Here is a 27,858-nt window from a genome sequence, read left to right as displayed (position 1 = left end):
AATTTGGGATCTGCATCCGGCTGTTCTGCTCCCTCAGGGGTTCTCTGTTACATTCAGGATTTTTATGTTCTCTTGATTAATTTCTCTATCACTATGAAATTTCTTCCTTTACAATGGTAATATTCTTTGCTTTGAAATCTACTTTGCCTGATATTAATATTGCCACTTCAGCTTTCTCTTGATTAATACTGGTGTGGTATATCTTCTTCCTTTTAACCTTTTTTGTGGCTTTTTATATTTAAAGTGGGTTTCTTGTAAGCAGCATATAGTTTGTTCACGAGTTTCAGCCCAATTTGAAAATCTCTGTCTCTGATTTGGGGTATCCAGACCATGTACATATACTGTGATTATTAATTTAAACCAAAACCAAACCCATTGCCGTTGAGTCGATTTCAACTCATAGCGACCCTATCTTATTAATTTAGTTGGGTTTAAATCCATCACTTTGCTGTTTGCTTTATATTTGTCTGATCTGTTCTTTGTTCCCTGTTCTTCTTTTTCTGCCTTCTTTTGGATTAATTGATTATTCTTGTTTGACTACATTTTATCTCCTTTGTTGACTTACTAGCTATATATCTTTGTGTTATTTTAGTAGTTGCTTTAAGGTTTGTAGGGGACACTTTGTGGCACACTCGTTAAAGCGTTTGGCTGCTAGCCAAAAGTTTGGTGGTTCGAACCCACCAGCTGCTCCACTGAGAAATATGTGGCAGTCTGCTTCCATAACGATTACAGTGTTGGAAACCCTATGGATCAGTTCTAGCCTGTCCTGTAGGGTCGCTATGAGTAGGAATCGACTTGACAGCAGTGGGTTTTGTTTTAGGGTTTGTAGTATAAATCTTTAACTTACCACAATCCACCTTCAAGTGATATTATAGTAACTCATATACAGTATAAGAACCTTAAAAGAGTATACTCCCATTTCTTTCCTCTTGGCTTTTATGCTATTATTATGTTTATTTTTATTTTTGCTATAAACCTCTTAATTCACTGTTATTATTTTTGTTTCTTCATGCATCTACTACTTTTGGATTATAACCTGGATGTTGTTAAGTGATACTTTGTAGAGATTCTGGATTCTGTTATTCCTAGAAAATGCTGATTTGTTTTGTTTTGGTTTGTTTTATTTCAGTAGGCAGTTATCTTGACCAAATTTCACTCACTCCAATCCCTGTCTTTCCAGCATGGGCAGCAGCTAAAATCTCTTTTCAATTATTTTAGCCTTAGCTGGGCTACTTGTAATGTTCCCCACGCATGCATAGTAGAGATTTGAGATTTGGACAGTTTTTCCACAAAACTTGGGGCTTCCTGCTCTCAGATTCTCTCCTATCTGGAATCCGCCTCTGCCACCCAACTTTCTAGCTGCTGTGATCACCATGAACCCTGCCTTCTGGTTCTTCAGGTTTTAACTGCTCCATGTGGCACTAACTACTAAAAAGCCCTAAAAAGCAGAAATTTCACCCATGCCTTCCCTTCTTCCCAGTGTAGACTCCCCTATAGTTTTTGCCTGATTTTGTGCTCTCCTGTGCCTTCAGTAGTGTTTTTGTTTGTGTCCCTCTACATCTAGGAACAGGATTTTTTCATTGTTCCGAAGTTCATATTTTACAGTTCCCACCGGAGACTAACTTGCTGTTTCTCATTCTCTAAATTCTAATGCGGTATTCCTGAGGAAGAGAATCTGATTGGCTTGTCTTGGGTCAGGTGTTGTCTTAGTCTCCTAGTGCTGCTGTCACAGAAATACCAGAGTGGTGGCTTTAAAGAATACAAATTTATTTTCTCACAGTTCAGGAGGCTAGGAGTCCAAAACCCGGTGTTGACCAGGTTGATTCTTTCAGTGTTGGTAGGCCCAGGCATTCCTTGGTTCCCTGATGATCCTCACATGGCATCTGTCTTCCCCTGTTGTGTGTGTACCTCTGTATCTTTTCTGCTCTTTTTATAACTCAGAAGTGCTTGGATTTAGAACCACCCTACTCAAGTATGGTCTAATTAACATAACAAAGAAAACCTAATCTCTAAACACGATCACATCCACAGGCATAGGGGTTAGGATTCTATCACATATTTTGGGGGACACAGTCAATCCATAACAAGTGTGTACCACTCCTCCAATCAGCCTTGTCCAGTAGAGCAAGGTCACATGATTACAAACATGGCTGCCCAGAGCTCCTCTATGGATCTTGGTAGCAACAAGGGTAGTTGAAAGGAGAAGGAGGCCGTTTCCAGAGAAAGTAAGGGACAGTCACTCTTCTGGCCCTTGTCACAATCTTCTAGGCATTATAGATGTTGGCATGCATACCATCTCCTGTTAGCTTTTTGGAGGCAGAAACCATGGCGTCCCTTTCTCCGTATTACCTAAAATATCCTCTATCTGAAATTGTGTTTGTTGAATAATTTGTGTTTATGGAATAAATGAGTGAAAGAATACTTTCTTCTCTGAAATGCCCTGCATCTGTCTAAATCTTCCCATGCAAGGTCATTTCCCTCATGGCACTTTTCCTGAAAGCTCTTTTCTCTCTTTCCTTTAGGCTCTAGCACGCTTCGCTGTGTCACTCATTTGATACCTGCCATCTTATGTGGGGAGCCCTGGTGGCTCTGTGATTAAGAGTTCGGCTGCTAACCAGAAGGTCAGCAGTTCGAATCCAGCAGCCACTCCTTAGAAACCCTATGGGGCAGCTCTACTCTGGCCTAAAGGGTTGTTGTGAGTTGGAATCTACTTGACAGCAATGGGTTTGGGTTTTTGGTGTCTTATGTGGTTATGTTTTGTGTCCCCACTGAGACTGTAAAACTTCTGGAAGGCTTAGGATATGCATTTGTTTTATCTTTCACGATTTTAGAGTTTCTGCCCTTCCTGGGGAGTTGAGAACACTAACCTATTTGGTTGTGGGTCATGAAGGCAGGTGGGGGGTCTGGTCTGCAGGTAGAACAGGAAGAACAGTCTGGAGCTACAGTCATTTAGGGGGGAATCCTTGCTTGGTGGTGGCCAAGAAGACAACCAGATGCAATCAGTGTGAGAGACTCAGAACAAACAGGAGGTCAGGTGATAGAGTCAGCCTGGGGAGGGTCTGAAGGAGAGCAAGCCAAGCTTTCTGGACAGGTCAAGGTGAGCAGGCAGGACTGGGGCTGAGAATAGCAATTACAGCCAGAGCACCTTTCCAAGGGGTGTCTGCCTTACAGTGCTCCTGGGAACCTTACACTCGGTCGCTAGCACAGAGCCCTGCATGCAGTGAGAGGTCACCATTTATTTCCTGGGTCCTAAGTGGCATTTTAATCACCACAGAAGCCAGACGTATGTCACAGCAGAAAGACAAGCTATTGCACGTAGAATATTAAGCGTGTGTTCATCCTTGCAATTCCAGTGTGCTTATTTAATTCCACACCTTAGACGGATTAAAAAAAAAAAAAGACGGATAGAAGCTTCCATTTCCATCTGGCCCACGGAAGGATATGAAAGATTAAAGCAACAGAAACAGCGGAGAGAGGAGAAACTTCAGCCAGATCCCATTTTTCGAAAGCTCAAAGTCCCTGAAGCATTTATCTGCACAGATAGCCGTCTCTGTATGGATCAGATCTGCACACAGAGTGCCCTCTGCGTGCAGGTGCTTCACAAACAAGAACGCTGTAGACTCTGCACCCCCAAGATACACGACTGGTGGGTGAGACTGCTCCTCTTCTTTAACAATTTGGATGTTTAATTGCTGATTTTTTTATTTTCACTCGTGGTGGTGTTTTGAAAACCCTGCAGCCATTTCCAGTGGCGGCGATTCAGCTGAAGCTCTGAAGGGGATGCTCCACACACCTTCTCGTGGGTCCCAGAGGCAGCTGTGCTGAATAATTATGGCTCCTGAAATTCTCCTCAGGTATCCAGGGCTGGGGAATGTTCCTTGCTGCACTGTGGCACCCTTGGCATTCATTATTTTGCCATCTAAAAACCAAGCCTTTACCTTTTTATTATGCATGTTATTCTCACAACTACGCACTTTTGAAGGAGCCCTGGTGGTACAGTGGTTAAAAGAATTGACTGCTAACTGAAAGGTCAGCGGTTCGAAACCATCAGCAGCTCTGAGGGAGAAAGATGTGGCTGTGTGCTTCCGTAGCGATTTACAGCCTTGGAAACCCCATGGGGTCGCTATGAGTTGGAAGAATTCAAAGGCAGTGGGTTTGGTTTTTTGCACTTTTGAATACATTCCAGCTGGTTGGTTTCCCAACTTAACTGTACTTAAAGCTTCTGAAACTGGACTTGTACTTCTGAAAAGTAAGACAAAACACCTTCTAAATGGCAGTGCCTGTCATAAGTAGGTGTCTTAGTCATCTAGTGCTGCTATAACAGAAATACCACAAGTGGATGGCTTTAACAAAGAGAATTTTACTCTCTCTCACAGTCCAATAGTCTAGAAGTCTGAATCCAGGGCGCCAGCTCCAGGGGAAGGCTTTCTCTCTCTGTTGGCTCTGAAGGAAGGTCCTTGTCATCAGTCTTCCCTTGGTCTGGGAGCTTCTTTGCCCAGGAATCTTGGGTCCAAAGGATGCACTCTGCTCCCGGCACTGCTTTCTTGGTGGTATGAGATCCCCCACATTTCTCTGCTTGCTTCTCCCTTTTATATCTCAAACAAGACTGGCTTAAGACACAATCTAATCTTGTAGATTTTATCAATTGAACTGCCACTAATCCATCTCATTAACACCATAGTGATAGGATTTACAACACATAGGGAAATCACATCAGATGACAAAATGGTAGACAATCATACAATACTGGGAATCATGACCTAGCCAAGTGACAGACATTTTGGGGGTACACAATTCAAACCATGACAGTAAGCAATGGTGACCTTATTCTTATTGTTGTTGTTAGTTGCTGTCCAATCGACTCAGCTCCCACTCATGGCAACATGGTGTATAACAGAATGAAACATTGCCCAGTCTTGCGTCACCTTCACAATTGTTGGCACCCTCAAGTCCATTGTTATGGGCATGGGGTAGTGCTTTCTAATCTCAGGGTTCGTCTTCCAGCACTATTTCGGAAAATATTCTGTTGTGACCCATAAGGTTTTTTTTCATTGGCTAATTTTCAGATCACCAGTCCTTCTTCCTAAGTCTGGAAGCTCTGACCTTGCTGGTATTTGAAATACCAGTGGCATAGCTCCCAGCATCATAGCCACACACAAGCCATCACCATATGACAAACTGACAGATAGATGGTGGACCTTATTCTTAGTGGATGTAAGTAAATTTGGGGAGAAATCTTTCTCTGCCTTTGCCCAGAGTGGATTGTAGGTCTAGAACTAGCCCTTCAAAATAAAACGGAGCACTCTCAGCTGTCTTTATGCTGTCAAGGGGACTTCCTGGGTGGTGAAGATGGTTAAGTGCTAGACTACTAACTGAAAAATTGATGGTTCAAATCCACCCAAAGGCACCTTGGAAGTAAAGTGTAGCAACCTGCTCCGAAAAAGCCACAGCTTTACAAACCCTGTAAAGCAGTTCTACTTTTCACACTTGGGGTCGCCATGAGTCGGAATCGACTCAGTGTCAACTAGCAACAACAACACGCTGTCAAAATGACAAGCAGGTGAGGATCAGTTTAAACTCTTGGACCTCTCCTTCTAAGGAGGCTGCAGCAGATAGCTACATGGGAAGCAATGAATACAGTGAAGCTAAGAGGATGGCAAAATGCACAGATGGAGTGGGGACTATAAAATTCCTCGAAAGCGCAGGCAGAATGTGTGATGAACTAAAATTAAATGTAGTTGTGCTAGGCAGTGTGAGTAGCGGAAAGTGCACTGTCCTGACAGTTGGCCCCGGCTCCTACAAACATCCTACACGCCCTTGACCAACCTCTCTGAGCCTCGGTTCCCACATCTATAATGTCTAGTTATATTACATGGCTTCGGTTTCTAAGGTCTAAGATTCCAGCTCAACGATTCTGTGATAAAAAAAAAAAAATTCCTTGGCAATTTAATTGAACTTAATTGAGGTAACTTTGCTGTGGTCTTGACACGTGATTTACACAGAGGTTAGCCCCAGGGAGGAGGTGAGGACAGCCATCAGCTTACAATTGCAGACTCTAAAGTCTCCAGTCTGATTGATGCTGAGGCCAAGGGCAAGTCCATTTACAATAGCTGGCTCCCTTTGAGACTTGCTGCAGAAAAGCACAACCTGGAGCCCAGTGCTTCTCCATTGTTCCAGCAGGCACTGGGTCTCTGCCGTGGGAGTGGAGGGCTTGGTTATGTGGCTGTAGGACAAAATCTCCCCTCTACAGTGTCCTCTTCCTTCCCTCACTGCTTTCTTCTCTTTCTAGCATCTTCTCCTCTGCCCTGGCTTGTTCCGTTATTATTTTGTCCTCCATTATCAGCGTCATCATCTGGTTCTCCACAGCCCTTCTGCTTTGGCCTCTTGCATCTGAAACAAAGAGCTATATGCCTTTCCTTCTAATTCATCTAGAAATGCTATCAACTTTTCTGTAAGTGTAGGAAAGGGGTGTGTGTGTGAGAGAGAGAACTAGAGAGAGAGAGAGAATGAAAGAGACTGTTAGAGTTGGTATAAGAGTGGGTAGAAGTTTCAAGATTAAAAATATAAATAAACTAAAAAATGGTCATGTTGGAAACAGAATTAGATACTGTAGAAGCTGCATTTGGGAAGTAGGGTTTGGGGAAGCCATGACTGCTTAGTTTCATTCCTATGTTTAACTCTTACCGCTCTCAACAAGTCCGTGTCCGCTGCCACACCATCCCCCCAGCTTGCTTCACAGACCCCAGAGGTGCTCACACTGCCCCTCCATATGGCTTCACAGCCAGCTCTGGATGGACAGACACAGTTGTTTGTGTTCTTCCTCTTTTTGGGCAAGGGGGTGAGAGCAGGGGCGTGCCCTTCTGAGTGAACCGCCTACTGTCCTTTTCCTGCCCCCCTGTAGAGGAGTCCACCCTCTTCCTGTCAAGACTGCAAAACCTCACCAAATCCAAAAAAACAAATCCGTTGCCTCGGAGTGGACTCTGACTCATGGTTTCCCCATGTGTGTCAAAGTAGAACTGGGCTCCATGGGGTTTTGAGTGGCTGATTTTTCAGAAGTAGGTCATCAGGCCTTTCTTCCAAGACTTGAACTTCTAACCATTTGGTTAGCAGCCAAGTGTGTTCACTGTTTGCACCACCCAGAGACTTCAAAACCTCACCAAGGCTGGGTCAATTTAGGTCCAGTGCCTGTAAGGGGACCTCCAGGCTTAAGGCCAGCTGCACTCAGAGTGAATCCAAGGGCCCATTGGAATAAAGCGAGCAGCTCTTCTGACATCCCTGCCCCCTGGGATGAGGGGAAAGGAGCTGAGGAACCCTCCAGACACTCGTGAATGTCCCCAGCCCACTCCGGCCAGGTTTACAGGTTTGGGATGGGCTGAGAGCAGAAGCCTTTGGGAAAAGGCAGGTGGTGGGGAACATGGTCATTCATTTCAATCTACTACTTCAAAGCCATAATCTACAAGCTTCAAAAATGTTCTCTTGCTTTGAATGTGACTGCGACTCTACTCAAACAGAACAGACCCAACCCTTGCCCTCTTGGGCTAACATGCTCGTGGGGAGATGGACAATGAACAAAAGAAATACAATATATAATTTGCTTGTAGTGATAAAAGTTACAGAAAAAGATAAAGCCAGGAGCGGGTACAGGAGGCATTGGGGTCGGTCGGGCTTATAACTTTAAGGCAGATGGGCAGGGTAGGCTTCCCTCATAGAGTATGGTGAGAGACAATGGCAGGTATCGACGGCACTGGGTTTTTCTGGGTATATATCTAGAGAGGTCTCTTGGTGGTGCAAATGGTTGATGTGCTTGGCTGCTAACCAAAAGGTTGGAGGTTCGTGTCCACCCAGAAGCACCTCAGAAGAAAGGCCTGGTAATCTACTTCCAAAAAATCAGCCACTGAAAACCCTATGGAGCATAGCTATCCTCCAGGGCCGGATTACCCAATAAGTAAGGTGCACTTGGGCCCACTTGTGCCTGCCCACCAATCTGCAGTGCACAATATCATCAAAGATGTGGTGAAACCGTGTGAAATTGCTCACCATAGGTTGGCAAGTAAATACAATTAAGCCCATGTGTACCTCGCTCAGTGCAAGCCAGTGCATACTGGTTAATCTGCCCCTACAGGACCCTGATACTCCTGGGGCCACCATGATTCAGAATTGACTTGACAGCTGCTAGTTTGGTTTTGGGTTTTATTGATTCAATGGGGTTATAATCATTTCTATTATAGAGACAGGTTATTGAGGCTTCATTCAATAAATACTTTTGAGAGCCGTTCTTAAATGTTTGATTTCCAGGCTTAAGTCTCTGTATACAAGCATACCTTATTTTTGTTGTTGTTGTTGTTGTTAGGTGCCATTGAGTCGGTTCTGACTCATAGCAACCCTATGTACTACAGAATGAAACACTGCCCAGCCCTGCGCCATGCTCACAATCGTTATGCTTAAGCCCATTGTTGCAGCCACTGTGTCAATCCATCTCATTGAGTGTCTTCCTCTTTTTCACTGATCCTGTATTTTACGAAGCATGATGTCCTTCTCCAGGGACGGATCCCTCCAGATAACATATCCAAAGTATGTAAGACCTAGTCTCACTGTCCTTACTTCTAAGGAGCATTCTGGTTGTACTTCCTCCAAGACAGATTTGTTAGTTCTTTTGGCCGCCCATGGTGTATTCAATATTCTTCGCCAACAGGACAATTAAAAGGCATCCACTCTTCTTCGGTCTTCCTTATTCGTTGTCGACTTTTCACATGCATATGGTGAGATTGAAAATACCATGGCTTCGGTCAGGGGCACCTTAGTCTTCAAGGTGACATCTTTGCTTTTCAACACTTTAAAGAGGTCCTTTGCAGTACATTTGCCCAATACAGTGTGTCTTTTGATTTCTTGACTGCCACTTCCATGGCTGTTGATTATAGATCCAAGTAAAATGAAATCCTTGACAACCTCAATCTTTTCTCTATCATGATGTTGCTCATTGGTCCAGCTATGAGGATTTTTGTTTTCTTTATGTTGTGGTGTAATCCATACAGAAGGCTGTAGTCTTTGATCTTCATCATTAAGTGCTTCAAGTCCTCTTCACTTTCGGCGAGCAAGGTTTTGTCTTCCTCCAATCTTGATGCCCCGTTCTTCTTCATATAGTCCAGCTTCTCGGATTATTTGCTCAGCTTCCAGATAGAATAAGTATTAGGAAACCCTGGTGGCATAGTGGTTAAGTGCTATAGCTGCTAAACCTAAGGGTCTGCAGTTCAAATCTGCCAGGCGCTCCTTGGAAACTCTACAGGGCAGTTCTACTCTGTCCTATAGGGTCACTATGAGTTGGAATCGACTCGACGGCGCTGGGTTTGGTTTTTTTTGGTTTGGTGAAAGGTTACAACCCTGACACACACCTTCGCTGAGTTTAAACCAATCAGTATGCCCTTGTTTTGCTTGGACAACTGCCTCTTGATCTACGTACAGGTACCTCATGAACACAATTAAGTGTTCTAGAATTCCCACTCTGCAATGGTATCCATAATTTGTTATGACCCACACAGTTAAACACCTTTGCATAGTCAATAAAACACAGGTAAACATCCTTCTGGCATTCTCTGCTTTCAGCCAGGATCCATCTGACATCAGCAATGATATCCCTGGTTCCAAGCCCTCTTCTGAATCTGGCTTGAATTTCTGACAGTTTCCTGTCAATGTACTGTTGCAACCACTTTTGAACGAACTTCAGCAAAAACCTTATTTTTAATGAGTGTGAAATGCTCTCCGTCCTCTGTTCACTTAATGACTGTAGAACTGATGAGCGGACAGTGCTGAGTGCCTGTTAATGTTACTCCCTGATCGTGGTGGATTAAGAAATAACCAGGCATTGACCTTTCCTTGTTGTGTCGGAATTAGTCACACACTTCGCATTATTTGTGCATGTCAGCAGTGCAGCGTAAATAAAGTTAGGGTTGATCTCTTTCAGAATATATTTTGGATTTCTGCTCACAATAAAGTTAAAGTAAGCTGATGTATGGCTTGTAATCAAATAGAAAGATCTTTCTGGCAAAGCACTTGCTCAACATGGAGTTATTATTGGATGTTGGTGTCTGGATGTGGTCAAATTCTCAAATTTCTTAAGTGTTCTCTGGCCGGCTAAGGACAGTAGTAGAAAGCAGTCTTCATTTGTCACTGCCATTTTCCATTGGTGGGGCAACCTGATCGCTCTGGGTGCCCTGAGTCTTACCTTACCACCTTGGAATTCCAGATTAGCCCAGTGCTTGCTGTGGTCGGGGATTTTTCAGAACTTTGTTTTTGTGCTAGGTGGCTTTCTGGGCTCACCTGACCCCAACTTTATCAGCTGCTGCCCGTGCTGCATACAGCAGGTGGGCTCAGGGATGGTGTTTCATTAGCTGTGCATGTTCAGGCAGACAGTTTACAGACTAAAGAAAGCAAACAACAACAATCAAAACTTCCTCGGACTAATGGACCACATCTACCACGGCTTCCACCACACTGAGTCCAGTACAACCAGATGGTGCCTGGCTACCACCACTGACTGCTCTGACAGGGATCACAATAGAAGGTCCTAGACAGAGCTGGAGAAAAATGTAGAACAAAATTTTAACTCATAAAAAAAGACCAGACTTGCTGATTTGATAGCGAAGGGAGAAACCCTGAGAGTATGGCCCCCGGACACCCTTTCAGCTTAGTAATGAAGTCACTCCTGAGGTTCACCCTTCAGTCAAAGATTAGACAGGCCCATAAAACAAAACAAGACAAAAAGGGCACACCAGCCCAGGGGCAAGGACTAGAAGGCAGGAGGAGACAGGAAAGCTGGTAATAGGGAACCCAAGGTTGAGAAGGGAGAGTATTGACATGTCGTGGGGTTGTTAACCAAAGCCATAAAACAATATGTGTACTGTTTAATGAGAAACTAGTTTGTTCTGTAAACCTTCATCTAAAGTACAATTAAAAAAATAAAAATAAAAACTTCCCTGGCCACACTGTACCTCTGAGATGGTATAGGCTGCAGAGATAAGTTTTGACCGTCACAACTTCAGCTGGGCAGAAACCATGGAGGGAGCTACTCATGGATCGTGCATTTTGTCCAACTCTTGGCTGTTCCACCTTATATTCTATTTAACTGCCTGGGATGGAAGTGATCCTACACCTCTAGGTTGTGCGAAGTCCTGTGGAGAGTGAACATGCTTCATGATAAGCTTGTGTCCAGCTCGAAGCTCCTGCGGTGAGTGAGGAGTGAATCCGAGAGCTCCAGATGCCAGGCCTCTGGATGGCTTCATGGGGATTAGAGGAAGGGGTCACAGCTGTCCTATGGGCGCAGTTGCTATTGGAGGGAGTCTGGTCTGTAATAGTGGTTATATTCTAATGTGTCATCTTCAAACAAGTTTGTACCAAGAAATGCTCTCCCAGCAAATGTGATACCACCCCTCAGAGCTTTCCCCCAGCCCTAGAGCTTTGATTAGGGCTACGGGCTGGAACTGGGGTGGTAGGGGAGTGGGGTAGAGACATCGGAGCCAGCACCAGGCCGTTGTGGACATGCCAGCACTCTCCTCACACAGAGCTGGGGCTCCTTGCCTTGCTCTGGCCCTCTCTAATGCCCCTGGGAAGAGTACAAATCTAAACTGGGGCAGATCCAAGGATGAACCCATATTGAATTATTGCCAGGGCGGACACAGAAGAAATGGTGGTCATTCTGTTCTCCCAGGTCATACATAAAGAGGTAGATTGCTCACTTCTGTCGCAAGTCTTACTATCCCTTTCCCGTTTCTGAATGCATAGGAATTAAGAAGTTGAGTTTGGGGACTCCAGACTTCCTGGAGCCGTGAAGGTTGGATGAACCCCTGAAACTATTGTCCTGAGATAATCTTTAAACCTTAAACTGAGAATATCCCCCAAAGCCTTCTTAAAACCAAAAAATTAGTTTGGCTTCCTAGTATTAAATGTCTGCCTTGAGCATTGTGCTCTTTTAAGAACTATCTGTATGGGATCAAATTGACAATGGAAGATTAGATAAGAACCTTAGAGGGCAGTGGGTTTATGTTCATGAGGGAGGAAAAACTCAGAAAAGGAAGGTGAGAATGGTTGCACAACTGAGAGAATATAATCAGTGTCACTAAACGGTACATGTAGAAACTGTGGACTTGGCATATGTTTTGCTGTGTACATTCTCAATAACAACAAAATTAATAAAATTAAAAAAAAATTGAGTTTGGGCTCACTGCCTGGCTTTGTAGCCATCCTGCAGACACACAGGTCGAATTCCCAATGTGTGGCTTAGAAAGTGAGCTAGCATTATGCTGTGGATTTCAGTCTTCTGTGGATTGGTGTCCCCCCGTTTGCATGTGAGTGGATTAGCATTGCATGTGACCGCTTGGCTGGTGCATTCTTGACTGAGTCACCTGGTTAGAAGTCTGGCCTGGGGACAGGATGAGCAAGGCTAGTTGGGCACTGCCAGGGAACCTGCCAGCAGGGACAGAGGGACTCCTGCCGTCCTAGTCAGGGGTGCAAACAAGTGTCGGAGCCATGAGGAGAGTCCCCCCTGCTTATTTGGCCCTGGCCTTTTCCTTTCTGGCTATGTAGATAAACAGAGAGAAGTAAGGAGAAAACCCAACAGGGTGGGTATTAGAGCTTCTTCCACAGTATCTCACATGTCTTTTGGAAGCAGCCATTGTAAGTGGTCTTTCGGCTTTTAATCCAATTGCTAACCAAACTTGAATAGCATAGAAACTCATTTATGTGTTAGTGTGCCCTGTAAGGCAGAGTCACTATTGGCCCCCACCAATGACCAAATAGAGCTGCAAAGTGGCCCAGTGACCTAGTGACAGTTACACGCTTAGAACTAGCCTTGCCGCAGTAGAATCCCAGCCCCTGACTCTGTTCTACTGTTGTGTCAGTTGATCAAGTGTTTCGATTTAGAAAACGTGTGGTTGCTATGAATTACTGCTGTTGCGAAGGAGTATTGGAAACATTCTCATTTCTAGATTACCTTTCAAATATTCAAATTCATGTACCAGGAGCATATGGCTAGAACTTCTACTTTTTTTCACTCAGATGTCTTCCAATGTGTTTCCTTGAATCCCAAATCCACATCAGGTTTGAATTTTGAAAATGCCAGCTGTATACTAACTGAATGTGAGAAATGAAAAAAAACTTTCTTTTTTTAAAAAAAAAATAAATGGAGATTTACTTTTCTGCATTCGGATAAGCCAGCTACATGGCTCCACTCCCCTCCCTATTTTGGTTCATTTGTGTCTTGATAATATTGATGGAACAAGGTTGCCCATGTATTCTTAGATAATTTTCTACAAGACAATTCCACAATAGCACATCGCAGACGTCAGTCCCTGGGGGTCTTCCTGGCCACCTCTGCTGGCCAGGAGCATGGTCTCAGCTTTGGGCACAGGGAGAAACCTTTGTGCTCCTCAGGTGGCTGTTCCTGCTAGTTCAAAAGCTTGGTTGAGTCATTAGCAGACTCCATTTTCTTCTCACTTGGGGTTGCATTTAGTTTGTAGGGGCCATTTATGCCCCTTAGTAGGTAAGAGATTCTCAAGCACTGTAGAACTAATAAAAGAGGGCTTTTATCTGCTAGAATCTTCTCAGTTGCAGAGAAAATTAGTCAGAATGTGTGTGTTTGGCATGACTTCTGTCAGAGTGGAAAGAACATTGGTTTGGAAGTGAGAAAACCACCCAGCAGGGGGAGCCCGGGGTATAAGACTCTAAGAGCTTTGTAGGGTTTGGGCGTGCCCACTGGGGAGACCCCAACTCCCGTACTGTCCAACCTAGTGACAGGTACCACGGTCCATGTGAAATTTACATCTTTACATCTAAAAACCAGCAACAACAAAAAATGAGACCAGTTGCCTTCGAGTTGACTCAGACTCATGACAACCTCATGTGTGGCATACTAGAACCATGTTCCATAGGGTTTTCTATGGCTGTGATCTTTCAGCAGTAGATTGCCAGGCCTTTTTCCTGAGGTGCCTGTGGGTGGATTTGAACCTCTGGCCTTTCAGTTAGTAGCTGAGCATTTAACCATTTGCACCAGCCAGGAACTCCTCCTTCAAATCCAAGGCACCATCAATTGTAAAAGGTAAGATTTGCTTATGTACCACTAACCCCCTGCCCACTGCCGTCGAGTCGATTCTGACACCACTATGAGGGAAAAAATACTTCCAAAGGGACCAGCCCTGGAGAAGGACATCATGCTTGGTAAAGTAGTGGTTTCATGAAAAAGAGGAAGACCCTCAACCAGGTGGATTGGCACAGTGGCTGCAACAGTGGGCTCAAGCATGGCAACAATTGTGAGCATGGCGCAGGACCAGGCAGTGTTTCATTCTGTTGTGCATAGGGTCGCTATGAGTTGGAGCCCGCTTGATGGCACCTAATAACAGCAATATTATAATTAGATGCACGCTTATTTCAGGAGTTCAAATGTACAAAAATGTGCCTTTTGGAACTGATGAAATTCAGGTTAATTATGAGTTGAGTTGTAGTTGAGTCGTTGAGATAATGTTAGATTTTGTAGGTTTTGTTATGATATAGTTCTAACACAGTGTCTCAGTCATCTAGCGCTGCTATAGCAGAAATTCCACAAGTGGATGGCTTTAACGAAGAGAAGTTTATTCTTTCACAGTCCAGTAGGCTGGAAGTCGGAATTCAGGGTGCTGGGTCCAGGGGAAGGCTTTCTCTCTCCGTTGGCTCGGAAGGAAGGTCCTTGTAATCAGTCTTCGCTTGGTCTGGGAGTATCTCAGTTCAGGAACCTCAGGTCAAAATGACGCACTCTGCTCCTGGTACTGCTTTCTTGGTGGTATGAGATCCCCCGTCCTCTGCTCGCTGCTCTGTTTTATATCTAAAAGAGATTGGCTTATGACACTGTCTAATCTTGTAGATCTCATCAATGGAACTGCCGCTAATCCATCTTTTTGGTTTTGAATCCATCTCGTTTCGTCAGAGTGACAGGATTTACAGCACATAGGGAAATCTCATAAAATGGTGGACCATCACACAATACTGGGACTCATGGCCCAGCTAAGTTGACAGATATATGGGGGGGACACAATTCAATCCATGACATATTGCATAGAAAAAGCTTGAATGCCCGCGTGCCCACTATCCAACTTTGGTCGGGCTCAACAATTTGCCATCCTTGCTTCAAATTTTTTTTTTTAAAAAATAAAACACTGAAGATACAATTGAAGGCCCTGTGTGTTCCTTCCCCAGTCCCAAATCTCCTCTGACCGCCATCCTGAATGTGGTGCTTGTCATCCGCACATACATTTGTGAGATTTTACTGTATATCTTTGTATCCATAAACATATTCAGTGTTTTAAAGTGCTGGTAGTTGTTCACCAGTATCCATTTCTCCCTTTTTGCTTTCAATAGTAGAACCCCTGAGTTTTACCTGGACACCTTTAGCTAGGGGTGGCTAAGTGACTAAGTTCTGGCCCTTGGGATGAGAGTGGACGGGGTGGGTACAACTTCTGGGTTTTGCCTTTAAGATGAAGGAGCAAGCCCTTCACATTCTCTTTCCTCCTTGCTTCTGAGGACATGGACGAGGTGGTAGTAAGATACTAAAAACAAAACCAAAAACCCAATGCCATTGAGTCGATTCTGACTCATGGCGACCCCATGTGTTAGAGTAGAACTGCTCCGTAGGGTTTTCTAGGCTGTAATCGTTACGGAAGGAGATCACCAGGCCTTTCTCCCGTGGTGCCGCTGCGTGGGCTTGGACCACCAGGCTTTATTTAGGTTAGCAGCCTAAACTTGTGCCACCAGGGACCTACAGTGAGCTACTTAAGACCACACAAAAGTAGCAAACACATGGGTTAGTGGCGCAACAAGATAGACAATTCCTGGGTCCTTCGATTCATGGTTCTCAGCTGCCTACCCACCTCCTCCCTCCATCAGACTGCCTACCATCTTAGAGTGTTATGTGAGAGACAAGCATTCTTATTTAAGCTAGTGCTATTTGGTCTCTGTTAAAGCAGCCAAAGTAATGCTTTAACGAAGAGAATTGATTTAAATACACAGTATGTTCAAACCCCGAGCAATAGGGCTTAACGCTCTCGTGGCTTATTGTATGAAAAACTTCCGTTTTTCTTAAGTAAGGAGGGTTTGAGTAATAGGCATTTATGCAAGTCATAGCATTCTGATTAAAAAAGGGGAAAAAATCTTACCCCTTTGCTGTGGCTGGGTGTGATGCCCAGGTCGAGGGCAGGCAGCACACGTGGAAGGCGCATTCATTGAGCCTACTGATTACACTCCAGACCAGAAAGAAGACATCCGTAGGCACCGAGGACAATAAGCTGCCCTGCCCCCAGACGGAGTCATTCAGAGCAGACTTCACAGTGAGGTTAACTGGAGAACAGAAGGGAAAAGTTGCCATTCCCAGGTGATTTTCTTCCCAAGCCCTGATTGAGTGTCCATGTGTGAAATCATAAGAGGCCTCCAGGCTGGTCAGTTGCCCTTCTCCAGGTGGCAGCCCCCTAGCTCCCCACACCTGCATTGCAAATGGCACCACGGCTGCTCAGGAAAAAGGATGACCCTTGCTGGCTGGCTGGATGGCATTCCACAGCTGTGTGCCAGGAGCCCACGCTGGTTGGTTGGTTCCATACCTGCTTTCCACAGAGCAGTTAGGTGGCTCGGAGACTCTGCCCAGAGGGGGAATGTCTGTGCCAGAGCTATGGCGGGTATAGCAGGGCGCAGGGACCATCTCCAATTCTTCCCTCGTCTACGTTACAGCCCGGGTGCTGTCGGATAGGAGCATACCCACCAGCTTGACCAGCTTGGCTCAAAGGGCACTGGGAACGGAATGCTGCCAGGTACCAGGCCTCTCCTTTTGAATGGGGATTATGCCATCAGGGAGTCCCTGAATGGGGCAAATGGTTGACATGTTTGGCTGCTAACCAAAAGGTTGTGGGTTCAAGTCTCAGAGATGCCTCATAAGAAAGGCCTGGCGATCTACTTCCCCCAAAAATCAGCCCTTGAAAACCCTATGGAGCACAGTTGTATTCTGTCACACATGGAGTCACCATGAGTCAGAGCTGACTCAACAACAACTAGCTTGGTGAGGTCGTCAGCCGCAGTCATGCTGGATAGCCCTCGACTTTGGCCTTTCCTCTTGCATCAAGAATCGGGTTTTCAGGTAGGTTGTTCTCAGACGTTTGTAGTCTATGTATTGCTTCGATACAAAAGGTGCCTCTCATGCTGTCTGTGCCGATGGAGGACTTCAAAACATACAATTGAGCCTCCTGGGAGCGTGGGAAGGTGAGCATTGCTCTGGGTGAGGATCAACAACCCGAGCTGTGCTCAATGGTGTCTGTAAATTAAATTCATGGTAGAAAAAAACAAAGCCAAACAATACAGAATTACTTCCCTCAAGTGGATGCTGGGACTTCAACTCTACAGTCTTGAGCAATGATAGGACAAGGGGAAAAAAAATACTGAGGAATAGGTGCCGTGAAAGTCAGTCTGTGCATTCCAGTCTGACTGAATTTCAAATCTCCTTTGAGAGTTTTTGCATCCTAAAAAATTGTCCTTAAAAATGAAAAGTAAAGGTAGGAGTCTCTGTTGTTGTTAGGTGCTGTCGAGTTGGTTCTGACTCATAGCAACCCTATGCACAACCGAATGAAACACTGCCTGGTCCTGCGCCATCTTCACAATCATTGCTATGTTTGAGCCCACTGTTGCAGCCACCGTGTCAATCCACCTTGTTGAGGGTCTTCCTCTTTTTCATTGACCCTCTACTTTACCAAGCATGATGTCCTTCTCCAGGGACTGGTCCCTCCCAATAACATGTTCAAAATACATGAGACGCAGTCTCATCATCCTCGTTTCTCAGGAGCATTCTGGCTGTGCTTCCTCCAAGACAGATTTGTTCATTCTTCTGGCAGTCCATGGTTTATTCAACATTCTTGGCCAACACCTGTAATTCAAAGGCTTCAATTCTTCTTCGGTTTTCCTTATTCACTGTCCAGCTTTCACATGCATATGAGGTGATTGAAAATAGCATGTCTTGGATCAGGCACACCTTAGTCGTTAAAGTGACATCTTTCCTTTTCAGCACTTTAAAGAGGTCTTTTGCAGCAGATTTGCCCAATGCAATACATCATTTGATTTCTTGACTGCTGCTTCCATGGGTGTTGATTGAGGATCCAAGTAAAGTGAAATCCTAGACAACTTCAATCTTTTCTCTGTTTATCATGATATTGCTTATCTGTCCAATTGTGAAGATTTTTGTTTTCTTTATGTTGAAGAGCAATCCATACTGAAGGCTGTAATCTTCGATCTTCATCAGTAAGTGCTTAAAGTTCTCTTCAATTTCAGCAAGCAAGGCTATGTCATCTGCATAACACAGGTTTTTAATGAGTCTTCCTCCAATCCTGAGGCCCTGTTCTTCTTCATATAGTCCAGCTTCTTGGATTATTTGCTCAGCATCCAGATTGAAATAGAGTCTCTGAGTGGCTCAGCTGTTAACCGAAAGGTTGGAGGTGCAAGTCCGCCCACAGGTGCCTTGGAAGAAAGGGCTGGTGATCTACTTCTGAAAAATCAGCCATTGCGTGGTGTGTGTGTGAGGGGTGGGGGTAAAAGAAGTTCCTTTAAAACCAGTTCATGTATCGGTTTCCCTAAGAACCAGCTCACCAAAAATTCAATTCCATATTGAGTGATTTTGCATTCAAGCATCCCAAAAAATTAATTTAACTTGCAAATTAATATTGAACATAAACTAAAATTTAAAAGCAAGCTCGGTGTGCCTTTAGAAGTCTTGATTTAAAACCCTTTTAATGCCAAAGAGGCAGGCAACAAAAGCAAAGGAATTCCTATGTAAAAACACTCAAAAAGGTTTTAAACTATAGGCAGATTGCTCACTAGGTGAGCTGGCTTTAGGCTAACTGACCTAGAGTCAGTAACATCAAATAGTCCACACTGTTGTGCTTAGGGACACTTTCTCAGGCCTGCGAACTTCAGGCAAAATTCTAATCAACTCAATTATTTGATTTCTTAGCCCCTGGCACATTAGCTCTGAAGCAAAATAGGAAGCGGAGTGCAAGAGCCAGGCCACTTGGCGCAGTGAGCGGTGCCAGCCAGCTGATACCCCGACTCTGGATGGAGGGGCAGGAGGAGGCCGGGGAAATGGAAATGAACATACCAGGCTTAGAAAGTCACCATGGTGTGGGGTCCTTTCCTTTACCCGTCCTGCCCCATGCTTCCTTCTGTGGCTTCTGAGAGCACCTCTGGGTTACTAGGTGCAGGAGAATCGAGAATCACAATGCCAGCCGAGTCATGAACAATATTTGTGAGAGGTTAAATTATCTGCCGTCTACTTTGCCCAGCTCGTTTTCTTATACAAGCTATTTTAGAACGCTTTTCATCAAGAGGGGTCAAATCATTGCCTCTTGAGTTGGCGTGTTCCTTCGAAGGCACCCAGTTTTACCCTCTGCCCGAGATGTAAAGGCTAAGATCGCTGCCCGTGGGTATGCCTTCTGCTGCCTTGTGAACACCCCTGGGCCAACCGAAAAAAATCCAGTGGTCTGGCAAAATTCACTTCTGGGAAGGCCTCTTTCACCAAAGTGTAGCTTGACCAAATCCAGTTAGTTTTTTTTTTAATTGGTTTATTACGGTAAAAATAAATAATATTTGCCAAATACACAGAATTTGCCACATAAATACAAAACTTGCCAATCCAGCATTCCTTATGTGGACAATTCAGTGACATTGGTTATGTTTATCATGTGGTACAGCCATCGCCACTATCTGTTCCAAATTATTGCATCACCCTTAACAGACACTCAGTGCCTCCTCAGCTAAAACTTCTCTTCCCTTCTCACCCCCAAAACCCTTTGCCATTGAGTGAATTCCTACTCATAGTGATCCTGTAGGACAGAGTAGAACTGCCACATAGGGTTTCCAAGGAGCGGCCGGTGGATTCAAACTGCCCACCTTTTGGTTAGCAGCCGAACACTTAACCACTGCACCATCAGGGCTCCTCTCACCCCTAGTAACCACTAATAAACTTTGGCCTCTATACATTTGCCCATTTCAGGTAATTTGGATAATATAATATTTGTCCTTTTGTGCTGACTTATTTCACACAGCATAGTGCTTTCAAGGTTCATCACTTCATTTCTCTTTATGGCAGAGTGATATTCCATTAGATGTATGTATCACATTTTGTTTATCTGTTCATCTGTTGATGGACATTTAAGTTGTTTCCACCTTTTGGCTATTGTGAACTATGCTACAGTGAACACTGGTGTATAGTTTTCGGTTTGTGTTCCTGCTTTCAGTTCTTTGGGGTCTATACCTAAAAGTGGAATTGCTGGGTCATATGATAGTTCTCTCTTTACAAGAACTGCAGGTAGTGCCTGTTATGCAGAGCAATGTGGGGAGGAGATCAGGAATAGCCCCAACCCATGAAAGAAACATCTTTTGATTGTCTTGTTGTTGCAAACGTGGCTAAGAAGCAACAGGGATCCACGACGGCTACTTCTTTAGGGGGACTAACTTACTTATTGCTGCATGTTGCTGCTCCTAGTCTCCCTCTCACCTCCAAGGCCCAAGGAGTCCCCAGCCATCTTTTTCCTCCAGGGCCTGAGAAATGGTGCCAGGGCTTAGGGCTGCAACATCTGGGAAAGGAAGGGAAGGGAAGAGGGCCCAGGGCGTCAAGAACAGGTGTGAGCAGGCTGAGGTGATCTGCTTTAGGGGCAGGCTCTGAACTCAGACTAAAGGCTGGGCTGTCTCTTCCCACCACTGGGAGAAGAAAATGGGTACGCAGAGGCAGAGGGGAGCGTTCACCTAACCTCAACCACCAGTCACACTTAATCCCCAAGTCAGTTAATATGATGTTTAGTATCTATACAAATTGGCTTCTGATGGAACTGTAGTGATCCATAGGATTTTCATTGGCTGAGTTTTGGAAGTAGATCACCAGGCCTTCCCTCCTAGTGTGTCTTAATCTGGAAGCTCTGCTGAAACCTATCAGCAACATAGGAACACACAAGCCTCCACTGACAGAGGGATGGTGGTTACTTGTGAGGTGGTGCCTTGGCCAGGAATCGAACCCAGGTCTCCTTCATGGAAGGTGAGAATTCTACCACTGAACCACCAATGTTCCTCACTAAATATTGCCACTATAGCTATTTTGAGTTCCCTACTACCAACTGGATTTGTGAGGACATTTAAAGGCAGCGTTGCTCAAGGAAGGAGTGATCGGGTAACTGAAGACTTGGGCTCCATGTGCTGCCTTGGAAAGTCACGACTTTTGGAGCCTCAGTGGTCTGGTCTGTAAAAGGAGGTTGGTGGTACTTGCCAGACAAATTCACAGAACTCTTGTGATAGTCAAATGAGATAACGCTATGTGAAAATCCTTGGTAGTTCTCGACAAATGTACACCAGATATGCAAAGTAACTGTGAGGAACCAGTACTTTTACTGTTGTGGCTCAGCTCCCTAGGTTTGTAACTGCTGGCCAAGATAGTTAAAGGTAATCTCTACTGGCCCAGCTAATTCTCAGAAACTATAGTGTCGCTGGAGAAGGACATCATGCTTCGTAGAGGGTTAGCAAAAAAGATGAAGACCTTCAACAAGATAGACTGACACAGTGGCTGCAACAATGGGCTCAAACAGCAACGATTGTGAGCATGGCACAGGACTGGGCAGTGTTTCGTTCTGTTGTACATAGGGTCGCCATGAGTCAGAACCGACTCGACGGCACCTACAACAACAACATAAGGTCGCTATGAGTTGGAATCGATTTGATGTGAATGGGTTTTTGTTTGTTTGTTTAACATCATTCTGAGATTGCTTTTAAAAAGTAGTCTATCTCCTTAACCAGTAAGGTGTATCTATTTTTTTGCTTTGTTTTGCTATATCTTCAAGATGTGTTTATTATTATCATCACAGTAAATAGCCAAGAATGATCCAATTTAGGAAAATAATAAGAACATTTTGCTCATCTTTTGTAAGATAATTTTGCCACCATCCTGCAAATAAAGTAGTGGTTTCTTTAAGACATGCTGGTTCAGGGTCACAGATCTGCACTTTCAAAGCCTACAATTGTTTAGTGAGATTCAAGGGAAGCATGCAAATCTCACACATGGCAATGTTCATCCAGATTGAATATTATTAACTAGCCCAAGGGATAGGATGTAATTAAGATTTTGAACAGCTTACTTTGTCTACTGTGTTGAGTAGCCCCAATATTTAAAGTGGCTTATGGGTTTGCAGAATGGGAGAATGGCCCACCGTGCCAATATTTACACGTTTTGGCTTTTTAGGTGTAATAAAAGAGCTTGGCTTTCCTGCACGAGTTCAACCAGTGATCAGGGCAGAGATTTGAACTTAAGCAAACAAGAGAATTTTCAGGATAAAGGAAAATCACAATTGACTTCATTTTTGAATGGTGACAATATCCATTCATTACCCACTCTCTCAATCTAGTATCTTCTTCCTCAGGCTTAGGAACATGACTGAGGTGACAGGTGAAGCCCTTGTTGAGGGTTTAAGGTTTTGCCTAATGAAAACTATCGGATTTACAGCCTGCTTTTTTGCAGCTCTAGTTGGAAGGGTGGAGAACCGCTCTGAGCTTGGATCCACTTCAGAAAGTTTGCCTTTCAGGGCACTGACAAGGCATATCTTGGTGTCATTCCATGGTATCTGTTCTTCTTAGGTGAGACAAAGTGCTGACCTTCTCTGCCTGGCCCACACCGTTTTAAAAGAAAGAAAGTTCTCCGTTTCTCCCAGGAGAAGTTAGTGAAAGAATCCATTGCATAACTGCACCACCGTAAGCAGGCACCCGACAGGCTAGGTTGGCACCACCGTTCCTTCCAGCCATCTGTATTTTTCAGGTGTACCATATGTATTTAGTACATCATTTGATAATGTTAAAAAAATATATATTAAAGCAGTGTGAGACTAAAGGAGAAAGAAGATGAATGTTAGCATTCCCCTGGGGTTCATGGGTGAAGGAATTAACACAGCGTGGCACTCTACCCTAGCTGTGTTTGTTTCCATGGCAACAGCTACGTACATGTTTCAGACTATCTACAGTGACACAGTTGCAGAAATAGTAGCTTGCAGGTTTCTGATATCGCATCAGTGGACAGGCGGCACGCACTATATTAAGTAAGTGTAAAAGAATTTAAAATATAGCTTTGGATTCAGATGTGTATTAGCTCAGCCGAGCAATGCACTCGGGGTTGCGGCATCCCTCTTCCTGGCGACCGCAAAATCTGAGCAAAGTTGAAAGTTGCAAGATTCCAGTCAAAAAATTGTCCTTGCTTCATCAAATGAAACCACTGTGAGTGAGTTGCACAGGTAAGAAAATGGCCTTGGTAGGTGACACATTTTACAAGGATATTGTCAGTGAAGCTTATTTTTTGGAGGGGAGTGGTAGTGATGGGGAAGGGATGAAAGCTTGGTTGAAAATAGCTGAGTCTTAAAGCAAATCTAATTTGCAACAGAATCTTTTAACTGCCGCTGAGTTTATCGCAACTAAGGTCTCTGAATGCCTCGTGGAAGAAATTGCTTTGATAGAAAAATAATCAGGTGAGGCGCAGAGAGCTCGATAGAGTGGGCAGGGTGCAAGCAAAATTGGGGCTCCATTGTCTTTCCCGAATGCTTATGTAAATATCTCTCTTCTCTCTGGGATGACCCTGGCTTGTCTTTGGCATTTGCTGGTACTTTTTCCTACCATTTGGTGGTGCCTGGGTTTGTATTATGCCGCTACATCGTAGCCTGATATGACTTCAGTGTTGGTTAAAGGGCAACCAAGTAAAGACGACAGACTTTGTAAGTATGTGAGTTTGCAACCAAATAGTATGGTAATTTAGAAGATGCGTTCAAATGGGTATTTATTTCCGTGCCAGACCTCTGCTTTTGAATACCAGCCTAGGTATTAGGTTAATGGATTTCAATGGGCACGCTATGATTGCCGGAGCTTTCAAGGATGTTGTAGCTCCATTATACGGAGTTTTTAACGTCAAAATATTTTTTATTTACGCCCGTGATTCAGTTTAAGCACGCATTTACGTTATAGCGTTGTAACTTGTGTTGCAGTGAAGGGAATGGAAAACAGCATGGTAGTTTAAGCTAATCTATTCATTTGAGTTGGATGAGTTTTCTGACCATAAGAGGACTTTTACAAAAAGCAGCAAGAGACATGCAACTCTTTAGGTGTGTCTGAGATGACGTTTTCTACGCATGGGGAACTAGCTACAGCACCTAGTGAGTGCTATTTTCACAGTAATGATTTAAGTAGATGTTAAGAGAACACCTGTGGTGGGGGTGGGATCCTCTGGAGCTTTTGAACACCTGGGCATGTAGAGGGGCTGAGATGGGTTTTGAATTACAAAGCAGGGGTTTGAACCCTGGAATGTTCGAAATTCCAGTGGATCCATGGGGTTCACCTTTCTAAATAAGGCGATCCAAAATGAAGCTCAGGTTGAAGTCTCCTGTTTTTGTTCCTCTGGAGTCTCTGGGTGCTACAAATGGTAAACAGCTGCTAACCAAAAGATTGGAAGTTCGAGTCCACCTACAGGGGTCTTGGAAGAAAGGCCTGGAGGTCTACTTCTCAAAAATCAGCCATCGAAAACCCTATATAGCACAGTTCTACTCCGACACATATGGGGTCGCTATGACTCAGAATTGACTCCATGGCAGCTGGTTTACTGGTAGACTGAGCAACCTAGGGGTGGGAAGTAAGGTTTGGATCTACTATGGGGAATTTTTTATAACTCCTCCTACCAAAGGCAGCTCTTTCCTCCGAGAAGACACTCTCTCTGTGGAGTTGGGAGACACCAGCCCATTCACCAAGCCTCTGGAAGGGAGGTTTTACAGACCCTCTCCCCCAGGCCTTCCCCCATGCGTCTGTCAGTTTGTCATACTCTGGGGGCTTGTATGTTGCTGTGATGCTGGAAGGTATGCCACCAGTATTCAAATATCAGCAGGGTCACCCATGGTGGACAGATTTCAGCTGAGCTTCCAGACTATGACAGACTAGAAAGAAGGGCTAAGTTACGCCTGACACCAAGCCATGGGTGTTTTCAATCACCTCATATGTGTGCAAAAGCTGGGCAATGAATAAGGAAAACCAAAGAAGAATTGACGCCTTTGAGTTATGGTGTTGGCGAAGAATATTGAATATACCATGGACTGCCAAAAGAGCGAACAAATCTGTCTTAGAAGTACAACCAGAATGCTCCTTAGAAGCAAGGGTGGTGAGACTATGTCTCACGTACTTTGGACATGTTATCAGGAGGGATCAGTCCCTAGAGAAGGACAACATGCTTGGTAAAGCAGAGGGCCAGCAAAAAAGAAGATAACGCTCAATGAGATGGATTGACGTAGTGGCTGCAACAATGGGCTTAGGCCTAACAAGGATTGTGAGAATGGCATAGGACGGGGCACTGTTTAATTCTGTTGTACATAGGGTCACAATAAGTTGGAACCGACTCGAAGGCACCTAACAACAACTCTCCCAGGCCCTGGCTTGCCTGGCAGAGCCTCATACGTCATGATGGGCCGCTTCTCTGTGACAGCTGCGTGGTGCTCACCACCTGTGCTTGGCCCTCCAAGGCAGAGAAGCCGAATGCCGTCAGTGTGAGAGTTCATGTGATCTTCTGTTATTGCATTTGAGAGGCCCTGGAAATGCCAGGCCATTCTCTTTGGGCTCTGAAACCAGAAACCAAGAAAGTATCCATGAACCCCTTTGGGTGACTAGTTCAACTTTTGTCTGTTTGGGAGTGTTACAGCATGTCCTTCCAACAGTGGGGATGTTTGTTTATCTTTTCATTGTGATCTATAGTTCCAGAAATATTTTCCACTATAAAAAAAACACACTAAAAAACAGTCTGCTCCGTGTTATTTTAACTCTTTCTTCAGAAGAGAGTAATGCATAAACCTAAACTTAAAGCCAGCTCTGAGCCCTAGGCTGAACCGGGTATTTGACTGTAAAATCCTGGCCGTCTGTGTAGGAAACTCAATTGCTTCCATTTGAAGGGCCAGGAAATTGATTTAGAAAAAAATAAATTTGAGGGATTCCCAAATAGTGGCAGCATGGGATGAATAAGAGAAAAATAAAGGTAGAGACTGATCTTATTACCAATCTTAAATGGTAATAGAATTGCCAGAATAAACTTCCTAAGGCATAGCTCAAACGGAGTCTGCCCAGTAACTTCAGAAGGTTCCCAGTGACCACAGGATAGAAGCCAATCCTTCCTTTGGCTAATCAAGGGCTTTCCACCCCCAGTTCCTTTCCAGACTCCTCTCTCACTGTGTCTTCTCCTCCTTGACCGTCCTGTGCCACTGCCCTAGGGTACCAAATACTGTGTCCTGGCCATACAGGGAAGGTTCCAGGCCATGGCTTTTGCAATTGTTTCTGCTGAGATGCCTGTACACCCATCTTTGCTTGGAAGGGCCCAGCTTCCATTTCAATTCATCCATAAAGCCTTACAGATGTCCGCCTCTCTCCTTCACCGGGATAATTTCCCCACAGTCCATGTTCCTATCATAGTCTCTTTGTCTTCCATTGTAGCATATATCTCCATAGATTACAATTGTTGCTTTATATAACGGATATAAGTTGTGGATCTCCTTAACTGAGATGCAAGCTCCTTAAAGGGCCATGACTTTAGGAAGCATTGAGTGAGTACCTGCTTATGATGATGGAAAATTGGGCAGTGGATACTGGTGACGGTTGCACAGCATGATTGATGTGACTGGTGTCACTGAATTGTACATGTAAAAAATGTTGAATTGGCAATGTTGTGTTATATATATTGTTTACAACAATAACAATAAAAAAGCCATGACTTATATAGTTGTATAGCTTTTGCCATACTTTTGTAGCTGTCACCATTCAACCAAACTATTTTTAACTGAATTCTTAAAACCTTGCAAAGATATACCTTGTTGAACAATCTTCAAATGCTAATGTTCTCTGCCTCAGAGAAAGTCTACTGAGTAGTGAGATTCCTAAGGCTATCCCTGTTGCAGCACCAAGCATCTGGACCAACTCAGCCACTTTTAGATGCTTCCAAACTTCCTAATGTTTAGCATCATCCAAAGGAGCCCTGGTAGCACAATGGTTAAGCACTCAGTTTCTAACAGAAAGGTTGGTGGTTCAAACCCACTCAGTGGCTTTGCAGGAGAAAATACCTGGAAATCTGTTCCCGTAAAGATAACAGCCTCGGAAACCCTATGGGGCAGTTCTATTCTGTCCTGTAGGGTCACTACGAGTTGGAATGGAAACCCTAGTGGTGTAGTGGTTAAGAGCTATGGCTGCTAACCAAAAAGGTCGGCAGTTAAATCCACCAGGTGCTCCTTAGAATCCCTGTGGGTAGTTCTACTCTGTCCTATAGGGTTGCCAGGAGTTGAAATTGACTTGAGGACAACAGGCTTGGGTTTTTTGGTATGAGTTGGAATCGACTTGACAGAACATGACAACAACCAAACCAAAAACCTGTTGCAGTCGAATCGATTCTGACTCGTAGTGACCCTACAGGACAGAGTAGAACTATCCCATAGGGTTTCCAAGGAATGGCTGGTAGATTCGAACTGCCAGCGTTTTGGTTAGCAGCCAAGCTCTTAACCGCTGTGCCATCAAGCATCATCTAAACCCAGGAACCAGGAGAATGGCTGAATTTTTCATTGTCATAAGAAACTTGTTGCTGTTGAGTTGATTCTGACTCATAGTGACCGTATAGGACAGAGTAGAACTGCTCCATAGGGTTTCCAAGGCTGTAATGTTTACAGAAGCAGACTGCCATGTCTTTCTCCCACGGAGCAACTGGTGGGTTCAAATCACCGACCTTTTGGTTAGCAGCCAAGTGCTTAACCACTGTGCTACCAGGGCTCCTTTTCATAG

The 27,858-nt window shown here is 44.4% G+C and overlaps 1 protein-coding gene across 8 annotated transcripts in view; it reads left to right on the top strand.

Moving 5' to 3' along the window:
• The window catches only part of FOXN3 (forkhead box N3), a 460,304-nt gene that overhangs the window by 90,117 nt on the left and 342,329 nt on the right, over positions 1 to 27,858 (top strand). Inside the window, exons 1-2 of one of the 8 annotated variants that reach the window (XM_023546465.2) lie at positions 12 to 3,646; positions 3,740 to 3,854. The exons of 6 other annotated variants lie outside the window; for them this stretch is intronic. The gene's annotated coding sequence lies outside the window, so the exon portion shown is untranslated. Of the gene's footprint in view, positions 1 to 11; positions 3,855 to 27,858 lie in introns of those variants that run through there. One more of the 8 variants, XM_023546464.2, reaches the window with a different exon arrangement.

This window comes from Loxodonta africana, chromosome 10, assembly GCF_030014295.1.
Source record: "Loxodonta africana isolate mLoxAfr1 chromosome 10, mLoxAfr1.hap2, whole genome shotgun sequence".
Lineage (NCBI taxonomy): Eukaryota > Metazoa > Chordata > Mammalia > Proboscidea > Elephantidae > Loxodonta > Loxodonta africana.
This window is presented reverse-complemented; position numbering and strand designations above follow the sequence as displayed.